Here is a 25,127-nt window from a genome sequence, read left to right on the forward strand (position 1 = left end):
AGAATTCGCGGGAGCGTGTCCAAGGGGAAAAAAAAAGGAAAACAAACGAAACGAACGAACGAACGAACGAAGGAAGGAAGGTGGCGAGTCGCGATTACAACGTCGGGTAATAATCGAGCGATCCGGAAACGATTAAAAAGAAATATTCGTACCTTTAACGCGTTCAACGTCGCGTCGAACTCTCTTTCATCGATCGGCCGGTTTCGAACGATTCGTTTCAACTCGTCGCACTTTGTCCCTCTTCCTCGACTTTTACCTTGTACCTTTCTTTTTTTTTTCTTTTCTTTTTTTTTTCTTACAAACTTTCGAGACACCCCGATCGTAAGAGAACCGACCGACAGGATTTGCCGAACGTTACGAAAGTGTTTACAAATAGTCGGCAAGATCTCGCGCGAGATACGGAGCAACGCCGTCTGTAAATATCCGAGTGAAATCGGTTAAACTAAACAGCCCGGTTAACGGGGAGAGTTTATCGGTACACAAAAGCGCTTGTAATTCGATAACGAGGTCGTACGCTGTACGAACTTTTCCCTCGATTTTTACGAAAGGAATTCGCTTCCGGGGTTACCGAGTACGTTTTACGAGCAGCCCGGGTAATTAAACGTCCGATAATATTATCGCGTACGGGCACGGTACTTTTTTTAATTATTCTTTTGCCTCGACGTTTATTTCGACCGTTTGTATCTTTACTCGAACGAACCGGTATCGTTCACCAGACGTTTCAACCTCTTGAGAAACGATGCACCACCATAATAACTTTCCCGGATGTCATCTTGCGTTACGACACGCCTTTATAGTGGCTCGCTCTAGTTTGAATTAACGGATCGTTTTCGTGTGTCTTCCCACATTTTTTATAACAGTGTTAACAATACACGGACAGAACGTACAGTTTTTATTTTCGTAAAATAAAGTATAAGAATAAGAAGTATAAGAATCGTTGCTTTTCGTTTGAATAAACATACCTTTCGCTCTTAATATACCAGATGTACTTTTCAAAGTACCGATCCCGCGCAAAATTCGGTTTTAAATACGGAACGATTCGTTGCCAAAACGACGAATGGAAAAACGTTGAACTTTCGTAGCTTGTTCCCGGGTTGCGCGACTTTTAGAGAAAAAACAAGGCATTGAAAAAAAAAACACAATTCCCTGCTCTGCGAGAGAAAAAAAACCGGTATCCTCGTGACCGTTGCGATCGATCTTTCATTTTTCAAACAAATCTCTTTCATTTTTCGAATCAATCTCTTTCAGACAAGATCGTCCGGTCGCTTTGCATTACACACGTATGCATTATCGTCGGTTAATTTTACCACATTTTTATCCCCGTGAGATGTAATAAACCGCGGAAATAACCGTAGAGACTGCGCGATGTTAAACGCACGCTGCTACGAGACAATAACGCGATGACGATGCATTCGAGATAACGAGGAATTACGAAGTAACAATTACGGCGGGTAAATAACAGAGTCGATGTCGGTGAAACGAGTGTCGGCGAAGCGTGGTCGGTGATTCGATCGTGTCGTTGAACAATGTCGTAGCATCGTTGTTTATTAATCCCCGAAATATGGATTTCGATCGAGAGACATCGTCGACGATTTCGCAGAACTCTCTCATACGAAACAAAGTGTACGTACTAGTCGCGAGACAAACGACTCTTGTCCGTTTCAACGACGATCAGCGAGGAACTCGGTGCGTTTTCCGCGCCGCAGTCGCGGCCGCGCGCGTAGTTGCCCGCGGAGGATCGTTCCTTTGGTAAATTACACGTTCCGCGGTGAAACAAACAGCAATCGCCGGCATTGATGGACCACGGTTAAAGTAGCGGGAAGTCACGCAACAACGTGTATATACGTACGTGATTCTCTTCCTGTCCGCTTTGTTCGATTCGCGAGGAGCCGCGTCGTTTCGTAATATTTCCATAGCTCGTTCGCGTCCAATTGAAAAACATGTTTTTTTTTTTTTTTTTTCCTGGCGTGGGAAGACACCGTTCGCCTCGACTACGGACGAAAAGATTCCACGAAACGAACCGATGGAAGAGCGAGTAAAAATATTCGCGAATAATTACGCGCAGTTGAAATTCGCGTATCGAGCGAGCCCTGAAACGAATACCAGTGTTTCAATCGCTCTAAAAACGCAGTGGTTATTCTTTTTTAATATAAATTCCGAGTACAAGTACACTAAGCTACTTTTGGTTGGACAGTACTGTACCATTGGTTAATTCTCACGTACCGTGTTTCTGCGAGGATGGACGATAACGAACCACGCTGATAAATACGATGAAAAATGTAATTCGTGAACAGAGCTTTTTTGTTGGAAATCTCCGCGACGCGGAAATTGACGAGAAATTTGGGAAAAAGGATCTTCGAAAATTGGTACGGGAATTCTCCGCGTAGATTTTCAAGAATCGAGTAACTCGCGAAACCACGTCGCGAATGTAGTATAACACAGTTTGGTTGTAGTATAACACAGTTGTCTTCCATTGTGGACACTCTCTTCTCGCTCTATGACACATATATGTTCTTTCTTTCGTATCGTGTACAAAACATCTAGACCATACCGCTCGTTATCGCAACATAGAATTCGCGTTAAAATCGCTCGTATAATAATTCCATACACACTCGCCAACACTCGTCCTTCCGTACAAACATTGTACACTTTTACATCTATTACAAATACATCACGTTCGATTGATATAATACTTTCACATCTATTACAAATACATCACGTTCGATTAACATAATAACCAGTATCACAATCCCGACAAAGAATTTCCCAAAAACGAAGCACCGCATTCTCGAAAAATTCAAAGAATCTTTTCTTCCTCGTGGAATCAAATATTATACATAGATAAAGAAGCGTAAGGAATAATGGTGAGCTCCCAAATCGATTACCGAATATTTTCAATAAACGTTCACCCATCACTTGGCACATTCCCTCGCGAAAAGGTTCGCCGATCCCGATCCGTGTTATCGGCTCGAAGAGAACGAAGTCTCGCGTATCGAGCGATTGCCGCGCGAAAAGCGCTAACAAACGTGTCGTGTAATTTTCGTGTAGAAACCCTCGGAGGCTTCTAACTGGACAACGGTCGGCCGGCAACATTGTAGAAACTATACGGAGCCGTAAATTGTCGAGAAAGCAGTCTCGGTGCGGCTTGGCCCGGGGAGACACACCGGCCGTGGCTCGATAACGCGACAATGGAAAAATTACGGCGGATCTATAAATCGCGAAAAGTAACTATCGAACGTGTCTCCGGCCGGTAACTCGTTCGGGCGTTATTAGCCGCGAGACGTTAGCGGTGCTTTACGTCGTTCGTCCGACGAGCGCGAGATCCGAGCGGTAGATAGTCCGGGCCGAGATAAGATCGCGGAATGACATCTTGCAAACGACTCTCTCGGTTAAAAGGAACGACACGAGGGACACGCGTTGTACACGGAGCACGGTCGCGTGACTCGAGCCATTCCCGATGGAATGGTCTCCACGGTGTCGATGATTTCCCTCCGTGCCGGTGTTCTCGAGGGTGACCAATGAATTCACCGAGGCTACGGGCCCGCGGACTTTTTCGTTCAATGGAAACGTTCTCTCCGCTACGCGATGGAAACAGGTTACCGGTTCTGCTCTATTCGGGGTTGTCGGCGCTTCTCGACGACGATTTTTCTCGTACGTCGAAGCCACGAGAACCAACCAACCAACGAACGAACGAACGAACGAAGCTTCTTCGCGGCGATATTATCGCGGGAGCGTGTAATAAGTTATGCCACGCCGCGAACTTCTCCGGTCTAATTAAACCGCCGAAGGCCGCCGAGTACTCGAAGCTGCTGTCTCGTTGCGTCTACGACCTTGCCCCGAGCGCGGGAAACGTTTCGGATCGGTGGGGTAACTTGGACTCGCGGTACGAACGAGGTGGTAATCGTGAGTCGTTGAGTTCGTAATTTCCGTGGAACGAAACGCGCTCGGTGTGGACACAGAACCGTACAAAGCGCCGTTAGTACGATTCGTAGAGAAAGAATATCATTCGCGATCGACGAAAAGGAACTTATCTACGAATCGTTTCTCGCCTTTCGTGGAAAACGAGGAAAGCGAAATTGCTAAATAGTTGGAGCGTCGCGCCTATCGGGGTCACCGATCACCGTAGTTAACGTCGGGTGACCGATGTCAGAGGCGAAGAGAGCGTTAACGCGGTTCCATTGTACCGAGTCGGGGCCCGTAGCAGCCACGATAAATTCGAGGTGATCCGGAGGAGGTCGCGCGACGGGCAGGTGGAGGGTTTATTGCGTCGCAAGTTTCGTAAGGAGCACGGACAAAGGTCCACGGTGCCGAATCGTAGGCTCCTTCGACAGCCGGGAGAGGGAGGTCGAGGGGACTCGAGGGGAGGGGAGAGATGGCAAGGGCCGCCTCGGAGAATAATGCAGCCTCGGGATCCCTTGGCCGCTAGACTCAACATCTGTCGGCAGGTGGCTCGTCTCGGACATGCTCCGTGGTCTTGGGCCCTTTGTGGATCCGCGTGCATCGACCTAGCCCAGTTGGCGTGCACGCAATACACGTGACTCCACCGAGTGCAGCCGCCTCGACGCCGGCTGCTTCTGCCGTCGTCGTCGCCGCCGCCGCCGCTGCTGCTGCTCTTTGCTCCTTGCTCCTTGCTCCCGCCGCAACGATCCTCCTGTCGGCTGGTTCTTAACCTCGAGATCCCGAGATAAAGGGACCTCGCAGGGCCGTCGCTCCTCTTTGCCCCGAAGCTGCCCGCGAGGCCTTCGCGGTCTCGGGTCCTTGGTCTTGGCGCACGGCTACGGACAACGACACACGCCCGTTCCGGATGCCGTGTCTCGCTCGGTTCTACTTTGAAATTCGTTACGAGCTCGGTTCGCGCGGTTTACGTGTACCAGGGAATCGAGGGGATTCCAGAGACCAACGAGACTGGAGAATTACGTTCGATAACGTACCAGTCGGTTCGTCGTTCATCGTCGAGGATCGTATCGGAGTAACTTGGATCGATATCGTACCATTGCCGTAAGAAAAATCGCTCTTTTTCCGGTAGGTATCGAGGAAGTTCTGCGATTCTTGAAAATCTACGCGGAGAATTCGCGCGCTGATTTTCCAAGATTCTTTTTTCTCAATTTCTCGTCGATTTAGGTATCGCGGACCATTGTCCCTCGCAACGCGACTGTTTGCTGGTACGCGCATCGTGGATAGGAAAATTAGACGAAGCGGACCAGAGCGTTTCGAGAGTTTCTCGATTCTTGAAAATCTACGCTGAGAAAATCGCGCGCTGATTTTCCAAGATTCTTTTTTCTTAATTTCTCGTCGATTGAGGCGTTGCGGACCAGTGTCTCTCGCAAGGCGACTATTTGTACCGGTACGCGCATCGTGGATAGGAAAATTAGACGAAGTGGACCAGAGCGTTTCGCGAGTTTCTCGATTCTTGAAAATCTACGTGGAGAATTCCTGCGCCAATTTTCCAAGATTCTTTTTTCCCAATTTCTCGTCGATTTACCCGTCGTGGACCAGTGTCTCTCCTAACGCGACTATTTTTACCACTATTTTTACATTTCTTGAAAATCTACACGGAGAATTCGCGCGCACATTTTCCAAGATTCTTTTTTCCCAATTTCTCTCCGATTTACGCGTCGCGGACCAGTGTCCCTCGCAACGCGACTATATTTTCTGGTAAGCACATCATAGACAGAGAAATTAGACCAAGCGGACGAGAGCGTTTCGCAAGTTACTCAATTTTAAAAAATCTACGCGGAGAATTCCCGCGCCAATTTTCCAAGATCCTTTTTCCCAAATTTCTCGTCAATTTCCGCGTCGCGGAGATTTCCAACGAAAAACCCTCGAAACGCTCTCGTCTCCTCTGCCAAATTTCCCCGTCAACGATACTCGTACCATTAAAAATATTCCAAGAGACACTGATCCCGAACATCCACGATACAACGAACGCACCATCGGCCCGGTTCGTCCGCGCGGAAAGCAAAGGTTCCTCGCGTTAATTCCTTGGTCGCGGTTGCGTCCGAGAATTTACGTACGGTTCCGCGGCAACAAAGCGGTTTGAATCGCGCGGAGAGCCGGCTGGCTCCCGAACGAAGACAATTATTAGCGAATGCACGAAACCCGGGCCGCCTTAATAACCGAAACGGGGCCAGTCCCGGCAGCCCTGGCATCCACGGCCGCTCTAATATCGCTCGGTCTCGCCGTAGACGCTAACTTGCATATTGCACCTCGGGTTAACCGCCGAGCCTGGCATTACCCACTTTGCCTCGTTTATTACACGGGACTCCTCTGGCATTGATTATTACCGCGCGAACGCGTCGTTTCCATCGTAGGTGCCGCGGATCGAACTGTGGACGAGAAGAGGGTGGAGAGGGGGTGGGGCCCACCCCCGATTACGGGCCAATCGCGCCCGATTTAGATACCCCGAAGGATTCCCAGCGAAAAGGATCTCGCGGGGATAGATCCCGCCGAGATCGCCGCGGACTGCCCATTTCTCGGCAACACGGCCCCGAGAACTCTTTTATTAATGGACATTATATCTGTCCGCGAAATTATACGTATTCCGCGCGATCCGTGCCCCTGGGAGATCCACCGATCGCGATAGACGACCATCGGGGATTTCGCGGGAGATTTTTGCGCGAGAACGTACTATACCCCCACTTGCTTTTCTGTTCGGTTCGAGAGATAGTCGACGCGTGGTTCCCTCACGGGACCGTTTTCCAACCCTCCGCGACTCGTTCGATGCGTTTATTCCGCTTTTGTTCGCGGTCGAACCGTACCGCGGAAAGTTTCACGATTTGGCTCGTGCGAACGTGTAATCTCGGTTGTATCAATGAACCGAGTTCCTTTCGATCGAAGTTTACGGACGGGTTAAGTTTCACGATTTGGCTCGTATGAACGTGTAATCTCGGTTGTACGACCGAACCGAGTTCCTTTCGATCGAGGTTTACGGACGAATTATCGACACCGTGAGGTTCTTTTTTCGTGGATGTGGGAATCAACGTGTACCACGTCCAAGGAGAGAAACCTTGCGATCTTGAACCGATCTACTCGAGAATACGCGCGCGATACTCAAAGACGTTCGTTGACGGACAAGTGGAAAGAAAAACTCGACAGAAACGGTTTTAAAATTATTCATAGCTGACCGAGGATATCTCGCGGGATCGTTGTAACCCCCAAAATGTGCAACGAATTGAACACTCGAGGCGACGTTGTTAATTACTCGAAGTTTATTTGTTCCTTGCGTGGAAATCGAGCACTCTCACGATCGTTTGAAAATTCATTGGAACGCGTCCTCGCGGATCGGTCGAGCCGGGAAACCGTAACGGGCGATTTGCGCGGATATCGATGGTGTTTACGAAGACGTCGCGATAAGGCGCGTGTCTCTAGGTTGCGAAGCGTTATCCGCACGGTGGCGATTCGAGCGGTGAGCATCGATCTTCGCGGTCCGATCGTCGAGGATCTCCCCCGTTGAAGTCGAACGAGACGTTAATTCCTCGTTTGCGGAAGTTTATCGGACGATCGGCTATAAATCCGGAACGCCTGGATCGGATCTCCGCGCGTTCCGGAGCTGAGTCCACCGTACATCGTCCATCGTTCTCTCCGTTCTCGACCCTCTCAATGGCCCGTTAATTTTTCAGCAACGCACCACGGACGAAGTGAATACTCACGGTTCGTTCAACGATACCTTTATCGCACGAGGAAAATCCACGATCGGAGAGACAACGCATTTAGGCAACAAATTTCGCTAAATTCGCGAACAACGCGCCGAAATTCGAGATTGTTCCTTTTTTTACAAATTTCGCGCGGTTACCTCGCGCACTGTCCAAGTAATTTGCACCCGTACATGTTATCACGGGCACTGCTTCTATCAAGAAGAAGTGTGCCATGACGGGAGACACCGGATGCTACGGCAACCGACGTCAAACTACTCGCTGAGAGATCCGCGAGCCCGTACCAGACTGAGCTTCGAGCTAGCGATCTCGCCTCCTTGGAGTTCTCACTGGTAACGTTTCGCCGTGTATTGCTGTGCTTCCACAGTAATCAATTGCCAAACGGCGAAGTGGATCACCTCCTCAACGGGACGGTCTACTCTTCTCGTGATCCTTGAGCGGTGAAGGAGAGGTTTTTCCATGCTCGTCGCACAGAACACCTATGTGTGTGACAGTTGACAGCGGTTGCAAGCTAGGTCCAACATCGTTCGGTTTAGGCGAAAGCCTTGGTACGACACAGCTTGCGCACTCGGCGCTCGGGAAGCTGCTAGACAATCAATGTCCAAGTTATTTTTCGTCGTACGTTGCTTGCGAACTCGAATCCTCTCTTGCCATGTGGACTGTCCAAGTATTTTTTCTATGTATGTTACTCGCGAACTCGAATCCTCTCTTGCCATGTGGACTGTCCAAGTATTTTTTCTATGTATGTTACTCGCGAACTCGAATCCTCTTCGTGCCACGTGAACAGTCCAAGTAATTTTTGTCGTACGTTATTCGCGAACTCGAATCCTCTTCGTGCCACGAGGACGGTCCAAGTATTTTTTCATTGTACGTTACTCACGAACTCGAATCCTCTCTTGCCACGTGAACAGTCCAAGTAATTTTTCGTCGTACGTTACTCGCGAACTCGAATCCTCTCCGTGCCACGAGGACTGTTCAAGTAATCTTTCGTGGTACGTTACTCGAGAACTTGAATCCTCTCGGTACCACGAGGACTGTCCAAGTAATTTTTCTATGTACATTACTCACGAATTCGAATCCTCTCCGTGCCACGAGGACTGTCCAAGTAATTCTTCATTGTACGTTACTCGCGAACTCGAATCCTCTCCCTGTCACGCGGACTGTTCAAGTAATTCTCTATGTACGTTACTCGCGAACTCGAATCCTCTCTTGCCACGCGTACTGTCCAAGTAATTTTTCATTGTACGTTACTCGAGAACTCGAATCCTCTCGGTACTACGAGGACTGTCCAAGTAATTTTTCATTGCACGTTACTCGCGAACTCGAATCCTCTCGATGCCACGCGACCCACCAAGGATCGTTTACCGCGCGTACGCGACGATAAACGCGTGGTCGTTGGATCCACGGGCCCAATACCGGCGTCACGGTGTTTTCGCGCGGTTGTCGCAATACGAGAAAAAAAGAAACCGGCCACACACCGAATAGCTCGTAAAGACCGCCTCGTAAAGGAAAAGCGAAGCGCGTGTATCCGGTTGGTCGAGCATACGGTCCCGACGATCGATCAAGGCGAACGCACGCCACGATATTTCTCGCGTTGCAAACGGGCGCTCGAGAACGAAAGAGAAACAAAGAGAGAGAACCAACGCGCGCGCCCGCGCGCGTTCATAAATATTTATGCGCGCTCGCGATTACTTTTTTATTTAACGCGGCCGTCCGCCGTGACGGATCATTTGTCTCCTCGTTCGATCATAATTTTCCTCCAAAGCGGAGGAATCCCCCGTTCGATACCACGGATAACCCCCGGCGTACGCTCGGTACGGTCCCATTGATTAAAGAGACCGGCCCGTATTCATGAAATCTCGGACACGGTCTTCCTTATCGGCGCATCGCGGTATCGCTGCGTGTGCAATTATCTCCCATAAATCAATTTTCTTGCGTGAAACGCGAAACCACGAACACGGTAGCGTTCTCTCTCGCGGGAGAACGGTCGCTCGGTTGGGCCCTCCGTGGTCCCCTCTCCTCCTCCGTGGAAAAAAGAAGACGAGGATCTTTCCGATCGAGCGGGAACCCGATCGATGAAAAGTGACTCGTGCTCGACCGACCATTTCTACGGTTACCTGACCTTTTACAGGCCCGTTTCTACCGAGCTTCCCGTTGTTGGTTTCGCAGTTACGATTTCGAGTCTCGAACGCCTTTAAACGGACCGCTGGTAAACACGTACGCGCGAAACTACGTTCCACGATTGGATTTTTAATCGGTCACCGTTTCATTTGCCGTAGCGGCACCTTTCATGACCTATTCGGACTTTGAAGTCGCGCGGGTATCGCTTTTGAACGCACGAGACACTGGTGAAGAAGGACTCGAGCTTGTCCAAACACGCTGACGCGAAACCGATGTTTGGATGTAAGTTAGAGCGATCTCGTAAGATCGTACAGTTTCCAAGGATCGTTAACGGACGAATATTGTTGGAATTCAACGGTTCGGGTCGACACGGGCCCAGAGACGATACGTACTGGGGGCGTGGGTGTCATTGTTACCTGTTTTTTGGTTATCGTTGCAACGTGGCGAGTGCCTCGGTTTTTTTTTTCTTTCTTAGGGCACGTCGCGTGACTGTATTACATATTTCTTTCGGAATAAATATACGCTCTTTTTTGCTCTGTGCATCGTTTATATTTCTTACGAGTATCTATTGGTATCTAGAATAAAATTTGTCATGGACGAAACACAGTGGCAACAGTCTGGACTAACGCCACTGCGAATTTTGTAAACTAACCTAGGCCAAAGTGTCTCTCAAATGGATAAATTTGATCAAATTTTCTCTTCGTAGCTACAGTTGGTTCTTTATTTCTCACTTTTCGTATCGACTTACTCTAATATTTCCACTAGTCTGTAATTCATCGTTCTAATTCTTTTCTCTTTCTAATTTTTCTTCTATAATTTGCACATTTCCTTTGATAACTTCAGTTTTCATCTGCCTTCTGTTTTTCTTCTCTCCGTGACCCTCTTCAGTTCATAAGTTTTCTCCACTAGTTTTCTTACACTCCTCTCTGTTTTTCCTTCCCCATCCTCCCTTGTCAAGTGTGCCATCGACACTTCCTCTCCTTCGCATATTCTGCACTTCCCCTCTTCTTCTCTCCAATGCTCTCCTCCCCTACATTCGTTCCCACACCTGAACCTCGTTAAAAGGCTTCTATACTTTCCCCTCTGCCTCTCTTTTGGATAATTGGAAATTCTATATTTCCCTATACCCTGCAAAATACCTCGAAATTTCTATTTTTCTTTCATTTAATCTTTTTCTTACTCTACCAACCATCTTCTCCCCTACTCCCTCCTCTTCTCTTCCCTTGTCTCCTATATTTTTCCTCGTGTCTCTGTTCATTTCCCTCCCATTCTCCCTTTACCACTTTCTCCTTTTCCATTTCCATCTTTCGCGTACATTTCCTTACTAAACTTTCCTTCGATATTCTTGCTAAGAACTATTCTTTTTTGTACTCGATTGCCTTCTTTAAAGCTTTCCCTCTAATTTTCTCCCCTTTCGTCTCTTTCGTTACCAAATAATTCGGTGTCTTTCTATCCAGCCCTAGAACCCATTTGAAAGTCCTTTTCACCGGAGAAAAAATTTTCTCAAGGAGTACTTAAAATTCTAAGCAACGACTACGATACCGTGAATTGAATAAATCAATCCTAAACGTTAAATAACAATATGAACCGCATTCGCGATCCGGAGACGCTTCCGTTGTTCGATCAGCGATCGATCGAATCCTTCGAAGAGTGCTCGGAGCACAAAGTTTACGGTGAACTCTGTACGTACTTCGAATGGATATTTAAAACGCTCGATGAATATTTCTAAACGCAACGTGCGGTCCGAGATGAGAATTTCGCTCTCGAGACGTTCCCTCTGGGCGAGAATCTTCACCGATTCGATCGTAATACGTCCACGCGGCAGTGTTTTCCTGGACGAGTCAAAGAACCCGAGAAACCCCGAAAATCAGCACGCGCACCTGTTCGTGGCACGATCCCAGGCAGCCGCGTTGCGTGAGTCCTGCACATGCAGGTAAATGCAGCGCGCCAGGATGCACAAAGGTTGCAAAGTGCCACCTGCCGAAACGAGGCCCGGTGCGCCGCGGCGGACTGCTGCAGGAAGCCAGCAGGCGGTCGGTAAAACTACACCTTCCTTTCTCCTTTCGCCCTTCTTTCGCTTTATCCCGTTCGTTAGCTGGCATCCAGCGACGGTCGCTACGCCACGGCCCCTTACAGCCAACCAGGGAATCCATTTCCGAATTATCAAAGCGCGCCCATCGTTTGCACGATGTTCGTTCACGGTCAACTTAGGAATCCATCGGACGATGTACACGTACTGTTCCGATGTGAAAAGAACGCGGATGCAATGGCGTAGGATCGAAGTAGATTTCAACTGCGATACTATTGGCCGTGGCAGGGTCCACTGGTGGAGGGGTCGTTGAGTTGGTGAAGATTGAGAATATATTTGAAACGATAGCCTTATTTTGAAACGAGAGGGGAAAAAATAAGGGAGAAAGCTTGGAAGAAAGCAATCGAATACGAAGAAGAGGTAATAATATCGAAGAAAGGTTTAGTAATGGAATGTAAACATTGTTAGCAACGTTTATTATTTTCAAGGTTTTACAATGTACGGAGATGCATTGCGTGTAGATTTCAGCTGCAATACTATTGGTTGTGGCAGGGTCCACCGGTGCAGGGGTCGTCGAGTTGGTGAAGAATGAAAATGAAAATATATTCGAAACGATAGCCTTATTTTGAAACAAAAGGGGAGAAAATAAGGAAGAAAGCTTGAAAGAAAGGAGGCAAGAATATCGAAGAAAAGTTTAGTAATGGAATGTAAACATTGTTAGCAACGTTTATTATTTCAAAGGTTTTACAATGTACGGAGATGCATTGCGTCTTGATTTTGGTAGATTTGCGACGGTTTTCGAACAAGTAACCGAGAAGAATAGAAACGAATATATCGGATGCAGTCGCGCATAATTTTCGATGCAATTACGATCTGTGTTTACTCGTTGAGAGACGCTCTCTCTGTTCTCGAATCCCTTTACGAAGCTCGATGTAGAATACTCTCACGGAGTAGTATTCTTGGTGCATACAGTACTACTTTCGTCCCGTGCATTTTCGATCCCTCGTCTCTCTCCAACGAAAACAGAAACGAGAAATGTTCATTCGTCTCGTCTACGCGTTAATCGCGCGCCTCGGTCCGCCACAGTCCACGCTCTCAATGAGAAACGACCGTTCGTCTCGCCTATACGTTAATCGTGCGCCTCGGTCCGCCACGATCCGCGCTCTCAACGAAGAAACGACCGTTCGTCTCGTCTACGCGTTAATCGCGCGCCTCGGTCCGCCATGGTCCGCGCTCTCAACGAGAAACGTTTATTCGCCTCGCCTACGCGTTAATCGCGCGCCTCGATCCGCCACGGTCCGCGCTCTCAACGAGAAACGACCTTTCGTCTCGCCTATACGTTAATCGCGCGCCTCGGTCCGCCACGATCCGCGCTCTCAACGAGAAACGACCTTTCGTCTCGCCTATACTTTAATCGCGCGCCTCGGTCCGCCACGGTCCGCGCTCTCAACGAGAAACGACCGTTCGTCTCGTCTACGCGTTAATCGCGCGCCTCGGTCCGCCACAGTCCGCGCTCTCAACGAGAAACGACCGTTCGTCTCGTCTACGCGTTAATCGCGCGCCTCGGTCCGCCACAGTCCACGCTCTCAATGAGAAACGACCGTTCGTCTCGCCTATACGTTAATCGTGCGCCTCGGTCCGCCACGATCCGCGCTCTCAACGAAGAAACGACTTTTCGTCTCGCCTATACTTTAATCGCGCGCCTCGGTCCGCCTCGGTCCGCGCTCTCAACGAAGAAACAAGAGTATCTCGAAAGAAGAGAAACAAAGTTTCGATCGGAAGAATATTTCTGTCTTTAACTCGATGGAGTCTCGTTCCCATCGCTATCGACGACCACCGTCGGCGCTGGAACGAGGTCGCGGTTCGAGAGGAACGTTTTACCGCGAGTCGGCCTACAAATTTACGCGAACGAGGGTTTAATGCCTGTCTTGGGCTTTTCGACCGATCGATTTACCGAATCCGCGTTGCTTTTCAATCCTCCGCCGACCTTCGGGATGCCTTCGTCGAGAAACTCCGCGGGAAGTTTACGACTCGGTGACGTTTCTACGCGCCCGGCAAAGAACGACAACGACGACGAGGACGACGACGATGAGGAAAACGACGATGCACGGTCTTCGAACGGGACGGGTTAACGATTCGCTCGCTGGTGTTCCCTAGCGCATCCGCGTGCACCTGTTCACGCGTTCTCGGGCCCGCTGTTACACTTTTTAGCGTTCCAACGATCGAGGCCTCGTGCCAGGGATCAACACCTGCCGTGCCAGATTAAAACGCCTCGGTGTGTTTACGCTCGCTACGCGCGGCGAGAGACCGATTTGTTTTGTTTCGTCTCTGATTACGAAGCTCGCGGCACGGACACGGTGGACAGGTGCGCGACTGTTTTCAGGGGTTCGAGTCGGTTCGACGCGCTCGGAAAAACACTCCGCCTCGACCCGAACGCGTCCAACGCTTCGAAGGCTACCGTCCCTTTTTTCTTTATTTATTTTTCTTTTTATTTTCTTACCTGTTCCCCTGGCGAGTCGAACGAAACCGAGACGACGCTCCGCCACCTGCCTAGTTTTCTCCTCCGTGTCTCCCCACCACCGAACCGACATTTTTCTAACAGCGATCATCGAGGCTGACCGCGTGCCTCTACACCTGGCCAGACGCATCTTTTCGACTCGCGCTTCGTCCTCGAAAACAGGTTCGTGAAAATTCTGCGCTCTCGGGACCATTAGAGGCGATCTCAACGAGTTCGTTCCATCCGGTTTATTTTACCGCACAATTGCGCTTCAATTTATACCGATCTTCCTTTCAATGTTTCGTAGGAGTATTTGCGATCAGTTTTCAACAGCATCGACATTCAGGATTCGATCGACTGTATTTCAAGTCCCATTTGTCATCCGTCTATGGAAAGAAGGCACAGTGTGTTTACATCCTTGCTCCTGTAGTTCATTGCCACTCGTACGATCGCAAACAAGAGTCGTCATTGGTCGAACATGGTGACGATGACCTTTGGCAGTGACTTATGGCAAGTACTAGTGAGAACGAATTCGTAGATAAGCTGCATCGGTGAAGACTTCCAATAAAGCGTCAAGTATTCGTAAACAGGTACTATCGTTGATTCGATAAGTTGTTCCTAATAAAAAAAGTGAATAGAATTTAATATGCGTAATAATCGTGAGTATTTTGAGAATGATTTCCAGCGAAGAGAACTAATTTGAATTTATTAAAAATAATATAAATCCGTTTATACTTATTTCTATCGTGATAAACTTTACGTATTAAATTTTACGCAAAAGCAAGTCACGTTAGTATTAAAATAAGTACAATTTTTATGATTTATAATGTAAGAGAATCTAAAGATTATGCTTGGTTTAATTTTAGTGCTTGTTTCCGCGTAAATTGTAATTGTATAGAGTTTGTCTGGGTAGAAACGAGTATAAACGGAGTCATATTATTTTTAATAAATACAAATTAGTTCTTCTCGCTAGAAATAATTTTCAAAGTAAAACTAAACTCTTTTTTTTATTACGAGAAACTTACCCAATCAGTGATAGAATTTAAACAAAATTATTCTATTTCTTAATAGTTAATATTTCATCGAAAGGTTGCTCCTGGCCTTCTTGTCGCAAACGAATAATATTGGCATTTTCGGAAAGTCATTTCGTTCTCCAAAATGAAGAATATATACTTTAATAAAATATTTACACACTCCAAAAAAATCGTGTGCCATTTTCACCAAAAAAAAAAAACAAATACAACATTCCGAACAACCCAATACACATTTCGCGAAATAAACGAGAAAAGATCCACCGTCGAAAGAAAGAAAAACCAATGAGAATAATAAAGCGTACGCGTACGAAGCAATTAACGAATCAGGGGGGTAAAATATCGAAGAGTGTACGACCTCGCTCTGCGTTAAACGATCCTCCGATTATCCGAGCGTTGTAAACGAATACTTGTTCGATCCTCTGGCAGCGATACACAGCGGTAAATGGGGAAAAGTCTCCGGTACGAACGAGAAACTAAGAGACCCCTTGCGGCTTCGATGACCCAAATACTTGCGGTTCGAAACTGTTACGAGTTTCCAGAATCGTACACGGCTCCTACGGTCCGCGCCAGCGTCTAAGAACGCGGTTGTGCGTTTTCCACTCCGCGTCCAATTACGCGCGGGAAAAGAGAACACGTCGTGCGACCGTATTATCGCGGCGAGAGTAAGAATGTTTACGACATTCCCCGTTTATCTCCGAATCCGCGTCCGACTTGTTGATGTAAATACTTGTCGACCGCGATAATCGAGCCGGTACGTGTCCAGGAAACCACACCTGCCCTCGCGGATTGAGATATAGCCGCGCGTTCGTGCCTCCACGCCGCTCCGAATTATCTCGCGAACTGTCTCCGTTTCGTAGACCGTCGTTCCTAATTATCACGGACGATTACGAGCAATTAGAGATCCCGACGAAGAGATACTCGATTCGACCGGTCTTCGGCTATTATCGGAGCAGCTGACCCTTGCCCATCCGCACGTATAAAGGGTGTTCCGGCGTAAACAGGACGCTCGATTATCTACTTCGCTCGCGACGACACCGGACCATATTTCGGGGGCAATTAGGGTGCTTCCCGGCGGCAAACACGCCGCGATGATTTTCTTACGGGGTCCTCCTCTTTAAAGACGTATCAACGACGATTCTCGAAGGGTGCATCGCCGGGACGGGAATGTGGATACCAGCTTGTTCGATAAATTTTGTCGTTTTTTTTTTTTATTGGAAAGAAAATACCACGACGCTTCAACTTTGACACTTGCATCGTAAAAAAATAGTATGACGCTTCAACTTTGACATTTTCATTGGAAAAAAAATACTATGACGCTTCAACTTTGACACTTCTATCGTAAAAAAAATACTATGACACTTCGACTTTGATACTTTCATCGTAAAAAATACCACGACACTTCCATCGTAAAAAAGAATACTATGACGCTTCAACTTTGACACTTTTATTGTAAAAAAGGTAATATGAAGCTTCAACTTTGACACTTCTATCGCAAAAAAAATACTATGACGCTTCAACTTTGACACTTCTATCGTAAAAAAAAAATACTATAACGCTTCAACTTTGATACTTTCATCGTAAAAAAGAATACTAGGACGCTTCAACTTTGACACTTCCATCGTAAAAAAAATACCACGACTCTTCAACTTTGATACTTCCATCGTCAAAAAAAACACCACGACACTTTAACTTTGATACTTCCATCGTAAAAAAGAATACTAGGACGCTTCAACTTTGACAGTTCCATCGTAAAAAAAATACCACGACTCTTCAACTTTGATACTTGCATCGTAAAAAAGAATACTAGGACGCTTCAACTTTGACATTTTCATCGTAAAAAAATACCACGACTCTTCAACTTTGACAATTTTATCGTAAAGAAAATACCACACTTCAACTTTGACACTTTCATCGTAAAGAAAATACCACGACACTTCAACTTTGACACTTACATCGTAAAAAAATACCACGACACTTCAACTTTGACACTTCCATCGTAAAAAAAATTCCACGACTCTTCAACTTTGATACTTCCATCGTCAAAAAAACACCACGACACTTCAACTTTGATACTTCCATCGTAAAAAAGAATACTAGGACGCTTCAACTTTGACATTTTCATCGTAAAGAAAATACCACGACACTTCAACTTTGACACTTCCATCGTAAAAAAATACCACGACACTTCAACTTTGACACTTCCATCGTAAAAAAAATACTACAATACTTCAATTTTGACACTTTCATCGAAAGAAAATACTACGACTTTTCAACTTTGACACTTCCATCGTAAAAAAAGATACTTCAATACTTCAATTTTGACACTTTTATCGAAACAAAAAATACCAGGACACTTCAACTTTGTCACTTTCACCGTAAAATAAATACTGTGATACTTCAACTTTGACACTTCCATTGTAAAAAAATACCACGACACTTCAACTTTTACATTTCCATCGTAAAAAAGAAATACTATAACACTTCAACTGTAAATATCCGAATGAATCGACGAATCTACGGAACTTCGAACAACAGTAGTACCGTCTTTCGAAAAATCAAACGACGAACCTAATAGCCACATTTCTTATCCAACGACGAAACTAATCGAGCAACCTATTATATACATTATTATTAATTTATATACTGTAATTGGCCGTTGAGTCGTGCAAAGGCAATACTCACCGGAGAAAATAATCACGCTGCGTGATAGCAGATACACAAGAATTAGTAAAATGGTTCATCTGTTGCTCAATGGACGTCCTGGAACTTTGGAAACGCATAGACGTTCTGTTGCAACCGACTAGAAAAAGTTCTGCGTCTCGCGAGGTTCTAGAGAAAAGCTCGAGTATATCGTCAACAAAATAAGTGCACGGTCGATCGCGCGATCGACGATCCGAGAAATGAATAAAAGATTCGCGCCTGAAGTTAGCTAAAAGCGAGCCACGAGTAATTTATTCCCCGAATATCGGTGACATTGGGACAATTTGTTCGCTATACCCGAATCGTTCCGATCAACGTTAAAAAAACGTTTTCCCGTACGGTGAGAAACGAAGAGTCGAACGATCGAGTGTCTCGTTCCCGAGGGGACGCCACGTAGACAGAGTCCATGTTCGTCGTCTTCGTTACCAATCGATTAATTTCGCGCACCTGTCTAGTTTGCGCAGCGACGATCGCGCTCGATAGTTTCTTTTTCTTTTTTTTTTGCATCGATTACGAGAAGCGGGCAGCTGGCGCGCTCCGTTTTCGCGCGAATTTTCATTAGCGATCGGACTCCGTACTTCATCACCTGCGATGCACGCGGCTCTCCGGACGAAACCGTTTCAATTTACCGGCTAGCGTAATTTTACGCGATCATTTTTTTTCATCAATGCACCGTGGGCCCCTCCGAACTTCCCCGGACAATCGTGCGTCCTCGAGGGGCCCGACATCGGGGCCCTGGGTCTATCGTGAGCGCTTTAACTCCTGGTGAAGGACCATCGGTTGCGATACGAAGCACGGGGATGTGCCACCTGCCTGTCTCCACTTAATTGCGCGCTTTCGAGTCCGTCTCGGTCCGATTTGTTTCAAAATCGAAACAAGAATCAAGCGAATCGAGAGTCAGATTATTCTAATTCGAGAAGAAACACCGAGAAGTCGATATTTAATCGATACAGATGTCCCGATCACCACCGGTCGATTTACCTTTTCTCCAAAATCGTTACCCTCGAAGATCGCAATCTTTCGTAATACACCTGAACAATTTACAAGCGTTCTTTCACCGTGTACTTTCCCACGATCAATTTCCCGTCCGTCTAGACGACACGTGTCAAGTTTAGGGTTAATCGGTTCGACGTTTCAAAAATAGCGGGAAATTCAAATCGACCGGTAACGATCGGGACACCTTATAGTCGACCACCGTGGAAGGTATCGAACACGAAACAGTACTCGACGATTGATTAAATTATGCAAACTCGGATTTAAGAAAAACAGTGACGAGTTTCGTCTCGAAAGCAACGCGTAAAATTACACACGATCGTTAATTCGTGCTCGAGAAATTTCGTAACCGCGCGATCGCAAACGATACTTTAACCGCTCCGCGATGCGACACGGATTTTTCGTCCCGTGAAATTTCGTCGCGTAAAACGTAGAGGAATTCGCGTTTACGGCTCGCGATAACGTTCGAGGTTACACGAAGCTGATCGAGCGCATCCGGACGACGTCGCACGACGACGGTCGTCGCGTCACCGCTCGCTCGAAAAGTAATTTTCAGCCGCGAAAAATTGGAGACGAGCGTGTCGTTGTTTCGAGCGAGTTAATTCGGACAGTGATCGAGCGCGCGAGATACTCCCCGGCGCGGCGTTCCATTTTGGCCAACGTTCGTGTTTTTATCGCGTATATTGCGTAGTAACCGTTCGAGGGTCGTTCACTTGGCCACGGTTACCCGGAAGCTCGAAATTCGAACCCGCTCCAACGAACTCCGATCTTGTTTCGAGCTTTTTATTATCCACTCGAGCCGAACGGAGGATCGCGGGTCTTTTACTCCCGCGGTGTGGCGCGCACTTTGTTTTTCTTTTTTTTTTCTCAAAGGTCGCCTTTTAAAAAAAAGTTTAAACTGTATTCGTTGGAAATATCGTACCGACTGCGACACGACGAATGGAGAATGCATTCACGATGGAATGAGAACAATCGTTGCATTGGGAGTCAAGTACATTAAAAGAAATAACTGTTGCGAGTAAGAAATAATTGTAGGAAATTGACGAACAAACTGGTGAGTTTAAATTTAACCAGCGACCGATACGGATGTGAGTTGACCATTCTCGTAGAAAAGTTCCAAATAAATTTCCAAAAACGTGCGAACAGGGTTACCTTTCTTTTCTTCTCGTACTCGTCGTGACCTCCTCGCGCAAACCGACATTGCGTCGTTGAACGAAGAGGAATGTATATTTACATCCGGAGGGAAAACGCATGTTGATTCCACGAGCGTATTTTTCCTCGCAGTACTTTATATTTTATTTCTCAGGAAGGTGTATCGTTCCTGCCAGAACCTTGTGCAACGCGAGACAGAACCCGAGTCTAGAAGAGAGTATTAGATGCAGTTTCCCCGAGTCCCTTAATTCTTTTCTACAACGTGAACGTTTCGAGCGTTCCCAGAACCTCTTCGATGCTTAGATCTCGTGTATATTTCTTCTAAGAGACGAATTTTTCTACATAAATACCTTTAGATTTATTTTATTATCATCGCGTAGTTATTCGTTTCACAGTCTAATCGTGACACCGGTCGAAATAGTACGTGATATATAATATTTAAACGTAAAAGTGAGTAAAAAATTTGACTCTGTTTTCCACTAATAATTTATCCACGAGCAGCTCTCTCGTACTTTTCCCATAATTTAGACAGTTGAGCAAAAATTGACGAACAAAGACGACGATTGTTTCGTCGAAATTCGAGGAGGCCCTCTACGATGCATTCGGTTGCATCGGTGCATCCACGAAGGAAAAAAGATTTCTTTCGTAATTCTTTCGGCGAGACTCGTATCCATCTACGTGGAAATGTTCCGTGTCCGTGGCAAATCGTTTCGGGTGATCCCGATTCATTCGTGGCACCCCGCATCTGGATACCTTCGGTGCGCGTTCAATAAACAATGAACGTTGTCGGATATTCTTGCGTATACGAGCCGGTCGTCCCTGGTAAGGCAGGTGCAAACCTTGATTCGGCAGCTGCGGCTGCGCGAAAGAGGATTCCGTTTCGTTCTTCGCTCGAATCTATAGAATCGAACGCGGTGAATCTTCATCCGGGGCTGGGATGCTCCGTGTGTACGATTCGTGTAAATAAAAAAAAATAGCGTGGAGAAATTTGTATGCATTTGTATGCATTTTCGGTCCGCAAAAATCTCGACACTACGGTGAGAACTCGCGTGAAAAGATCGCGATCGTCCGAAACGAGATTACCGAAATTCGTGACTCGATGAAAATCGATTATCGCGACACGTTCGTGTCATCGAGCAGCTGTGCAACAACGATTCCGATCGATCGATCCACAGAAATCGCGATCGTTTCCACCGAAACGATTATCGACGATCGAAATCCCGTTTTCGCTCTTGCGTCGTGAAAAATAACCAACGATTCGCGAAGATCGTCGACGACATTGTCGCGAATTGTCGCTAACTTTCGAATCGGAAATGAAATTCCGAATGTCTCGATTAATCTCCAACCGGTTGATACCGGAGGAAAAATATTATTTCCGAAGCCGGAGATCGTATCGTCTTTTTCGCAGCTGCGGGAATAATTATTTCGATCAATTACCGTCGTCGCGCTTCCGCCGCGATTACGAAGAAATTCGCACGCGGAAGGTAGACAGCTCGGATACAAGGAGACGGTAATTATATAAATAATGCACTATAAAGGTAAATCACCGAACATTTCTTACGCTCGTAAATTGATACGATAAATCATCATTAAACTCGGTCGTGCGAGCACGTCTGTAACGAATTGAATAATTATTCGGACGTCGATGAATAATAAAGAACCTGAACGCGGTTAATTTAAATTTCGACGAAACACGAACAAGATTCCCCGTGCAGGTTGTTCCGTAATTCGTGCCACAGCGAAAAAGGGAATACCCCTAAAGGGAGGGGAGTTATCCCTCATTACTGTTCACGTTTCTTCGAACCGCGAAGGGTTCCGTGGGATAAATACACACAGACACACGTACACATACAAACCTATGAAAAGAAAACTTCATCCATTTGTATTCCATTCGTCGAAGCGGTTTTATTCGAATTCCACCGGTTATAATTTAACCGACGTTTAAAAACGAGTCTAGCTACTGAACGAATTTCGTTCATCAAGTTACCACAGTTCGAATATCGACCTTTCTACGGTCAATTATCGATCTTCTTCGGCCCAAAATAGGGAATCCTTTGATTTCCTCGCGAAGCGTAGGGGACGACCGGCTCGGTCGTAACACCGTAAATATCTCAAAATATATAATAAATGTTAATATAAATTTTTACGTATACACTGTAATAAAATGATTCAGGTTTAAGTGTGAATTTTCTAAAATTGAACTCGCGTTACTACCATCCCCGTACAACGTTACATTCCATTTCTCACTTTTATCGACATCTCGAATATTACTTGACGTACAGCAAGATGCTCCACAATATCGTCTAATAAGGTACCAAGTTCGCGTAAGAATTTTTTTTAACAACTTTTGCTACCGTAATCGCGTTCTTCCAAAGTCAATGTGTCGCCAACAATCTCGGTCACCCCTAATTCCGAGATAAACTCAGCAACGCTTGTATTTCTCTGGAACAGCTCTCGGTGAACTCTGGTCGCGAGTGGCCAGTTTTCGGGCACCGTTTCGTTCGGAGGCATCGCGTAGCCGCGTTTTAAAGTCGAGTTGAAAACAACGAGGCCGGTCGAGCAGCCGTAAAGCAATTATTTGGTTCGGTTGTCCCGATCGGCGCCCTTCCGTTGTTTTCGCTCGAGTGGCGCGAAACTTTTCCCATAGAACGAGTTCACCGTGCCGACAGCCCGTCGGCGAGCCCGTGTCGCATCCCTCGCGGCGCGCACGCTTTCCGCCCCGGAACGCGAGGCTGATTGGCAAACGACGCGTGTGAGACGACGCGCGCGTTGCCCAGCCGAAGCGGTGGCGAGGCTTCGGGCTACGTTGCCCGCGGAATCCCGGTGGCAACCGAGGCTCTGTTTATCGCACGGCTCGCCGAGGCGGATATAATAAACCGATCCGAACGGATGGAGGGACATTTGGGTTACGGCGCGCACGGGGACTCGCACGATGTTTTTTCTTTTCAAGGACGACAACGTAGGAAGCGAAACCGTCGCCATGGTGGCGTCCGTGACGGGGACGGCGCTCGTAACGGGACGACGGTGCGTCCCCGAGCGTCACCGAGCGTACGCGCGAGCACCAACGAACCCGCGAGCGTGATTAATCGAACGTGGCTGGCCCCACGAGAGAGGAGGGTGGCGTTACCAGCACTTTTTATACGGATCTCCCACCCTGACGCCGCGTCGGAGGATTATATTTATAAAAAAAAAAAAAAAAAAAAAAAAAAATAAAGGGAAGGAATCATTAATCCCGCGCGAGTAGGCTGTGGGGAGAAAGGCTTTTTTCCCTCTATTTTTACGGAGCGTCCCGCTGCACGGGGTAAAAATAAGATTCGTATGCGCGCGCACGCGACACCGTACCCGCCGGGGCCACGCGGGGAAGCGGAATTTTTCTTTTTCTTTTTCTTTTTTTTTTTTTTTTCGTGCCCGATACCACGCCACCGTCGAACCGACCCCGAAGTTATAAATAACAATCTCGCTTTCGCAACTTCGAAAGTACTTCCTGATGCTTTCCCGCCGCCAATGGCCGATGCTTCCGCTCCGGGTAGGAAGCGTTTATTTCGTCTCGAAGGGGAGCGGGCCGGATCTTCTACCAAGAACCGGTTCTTTCTTTCGAGATTAACCGCGATCGTCTCTAATTAACCGACGACTTTGTCTCCAGATGTTTGTCCGTCTTTTTCGTGGATCTTTTTTTCGCGAGTGGATCATCCACGAATAGTGTTACGGAAAAGTCGGTGAAAATTCTCGTTGGAAGTTTCGATCGAAAGTTACGAAAAGAAAGTGGGGACCAGAGATCGATGAAAGGAGAGGGAACATTTTGTATAATTTCACGGAGACTTTTATCCTATACGACGGATCGGTGTTGCGAAATACTCGGGAAGAGAAGCCGAAAGAAAAGTAACGGCCATCGTTGACCCTTTTTCTGCGATACGGTCCCTAAAACCCTACGAGGACCGTTGCGCGCCACCGACGCGCGCCACTACTCGAGTCATTGTTGCACTGGTCCCGACGAAACGAATACAGTCCATTGTAAAGTTCGACGGTGAAAAAACAGCCCATTGTTTACTCACCTGCGAACCTTTTTACGTCCACTCTTCGCGTATTCGGCTGGTCTGGGTTTCCTCGGGAAACGTTGCGCGTAATTCGGCGCGTCGATTTCGATTCGACTTCTCGGTCCTTTCTGTCATTTTCTCGAAAGAAAGAAAAGAAAAAAGCGTACCGAACGGTTCAGCTTTCGTACTTGAAGGAAAGAGGAACGTTCCCACGCGAAGAAACGTGAAACATGGTTCTCGGTTGACGATGAACAGAGATCCGAGATCAAGTGTTTCGAGAACGCCCATGCGGAGGAGGAAGAGGAGGACGAGGTTGATTTTCGTCGTGAAAGAGTCCACCGACGTGCTCGCAAGGGGAGATTTAAGAAAATGACTTAGGAAGCGGAGACAATTCGAAAACGGTCCGATAATCGGCCCGATAAGATCGAACCGGGCTCGGTCCGATCAACAGAACAATTTTTCATGACGTTTACACGGTAATCGGAGCCGATGGGGCGGACGAATCGTTTAAGTGCATCTAGTCGACTACCCCCTCTTCTTCTTCTTCCGCGTGCACTCCCGGGGGACGATGTTCTTATCTCTGGTCGATAAGTCCCGCGATAGATATTCGGTAGGGTGGACCGATAAGGGAAATAATCGAGAGGAAACTCGACGAATCCTCGTCAGGAACGAGTCGCAGCTGCGCTGAATGGAACTCGAAAAGCTCCCGCAGCTGTGTACATTTTTCCTATTCGGGTGCAAACAGTGCGCGGGGATCGTCTACTCGTCTACGATCCTCACCGCGTACCGGAAATTGTCCACCGATAAAACTTACACCGTGTAAACAAAATCGAAGTAGGTCGAGGTACGCGATCCCACTTATCTCGTCGCGCAATCTCGTATTCGTTTCGCGGCCGGTTTTCCCATTATTCCGCG

This window comes from Ptiloglossa arizonensis, chromosome 6 (genome assembly GCF_051014685.1).
Source record: "Ptiloglossa arizonensis isolate GNS036 chromosome 6, iyPtiAriz1_principal, whole genome shotgun sequence".
NCBI classification, from domain to species: Eukaryota; Metazoa; Arthropoda; class Insecta; order Hymenoptera; family Colletidae; genus Ptiloglossa; species Ptiloglossa arizonensis.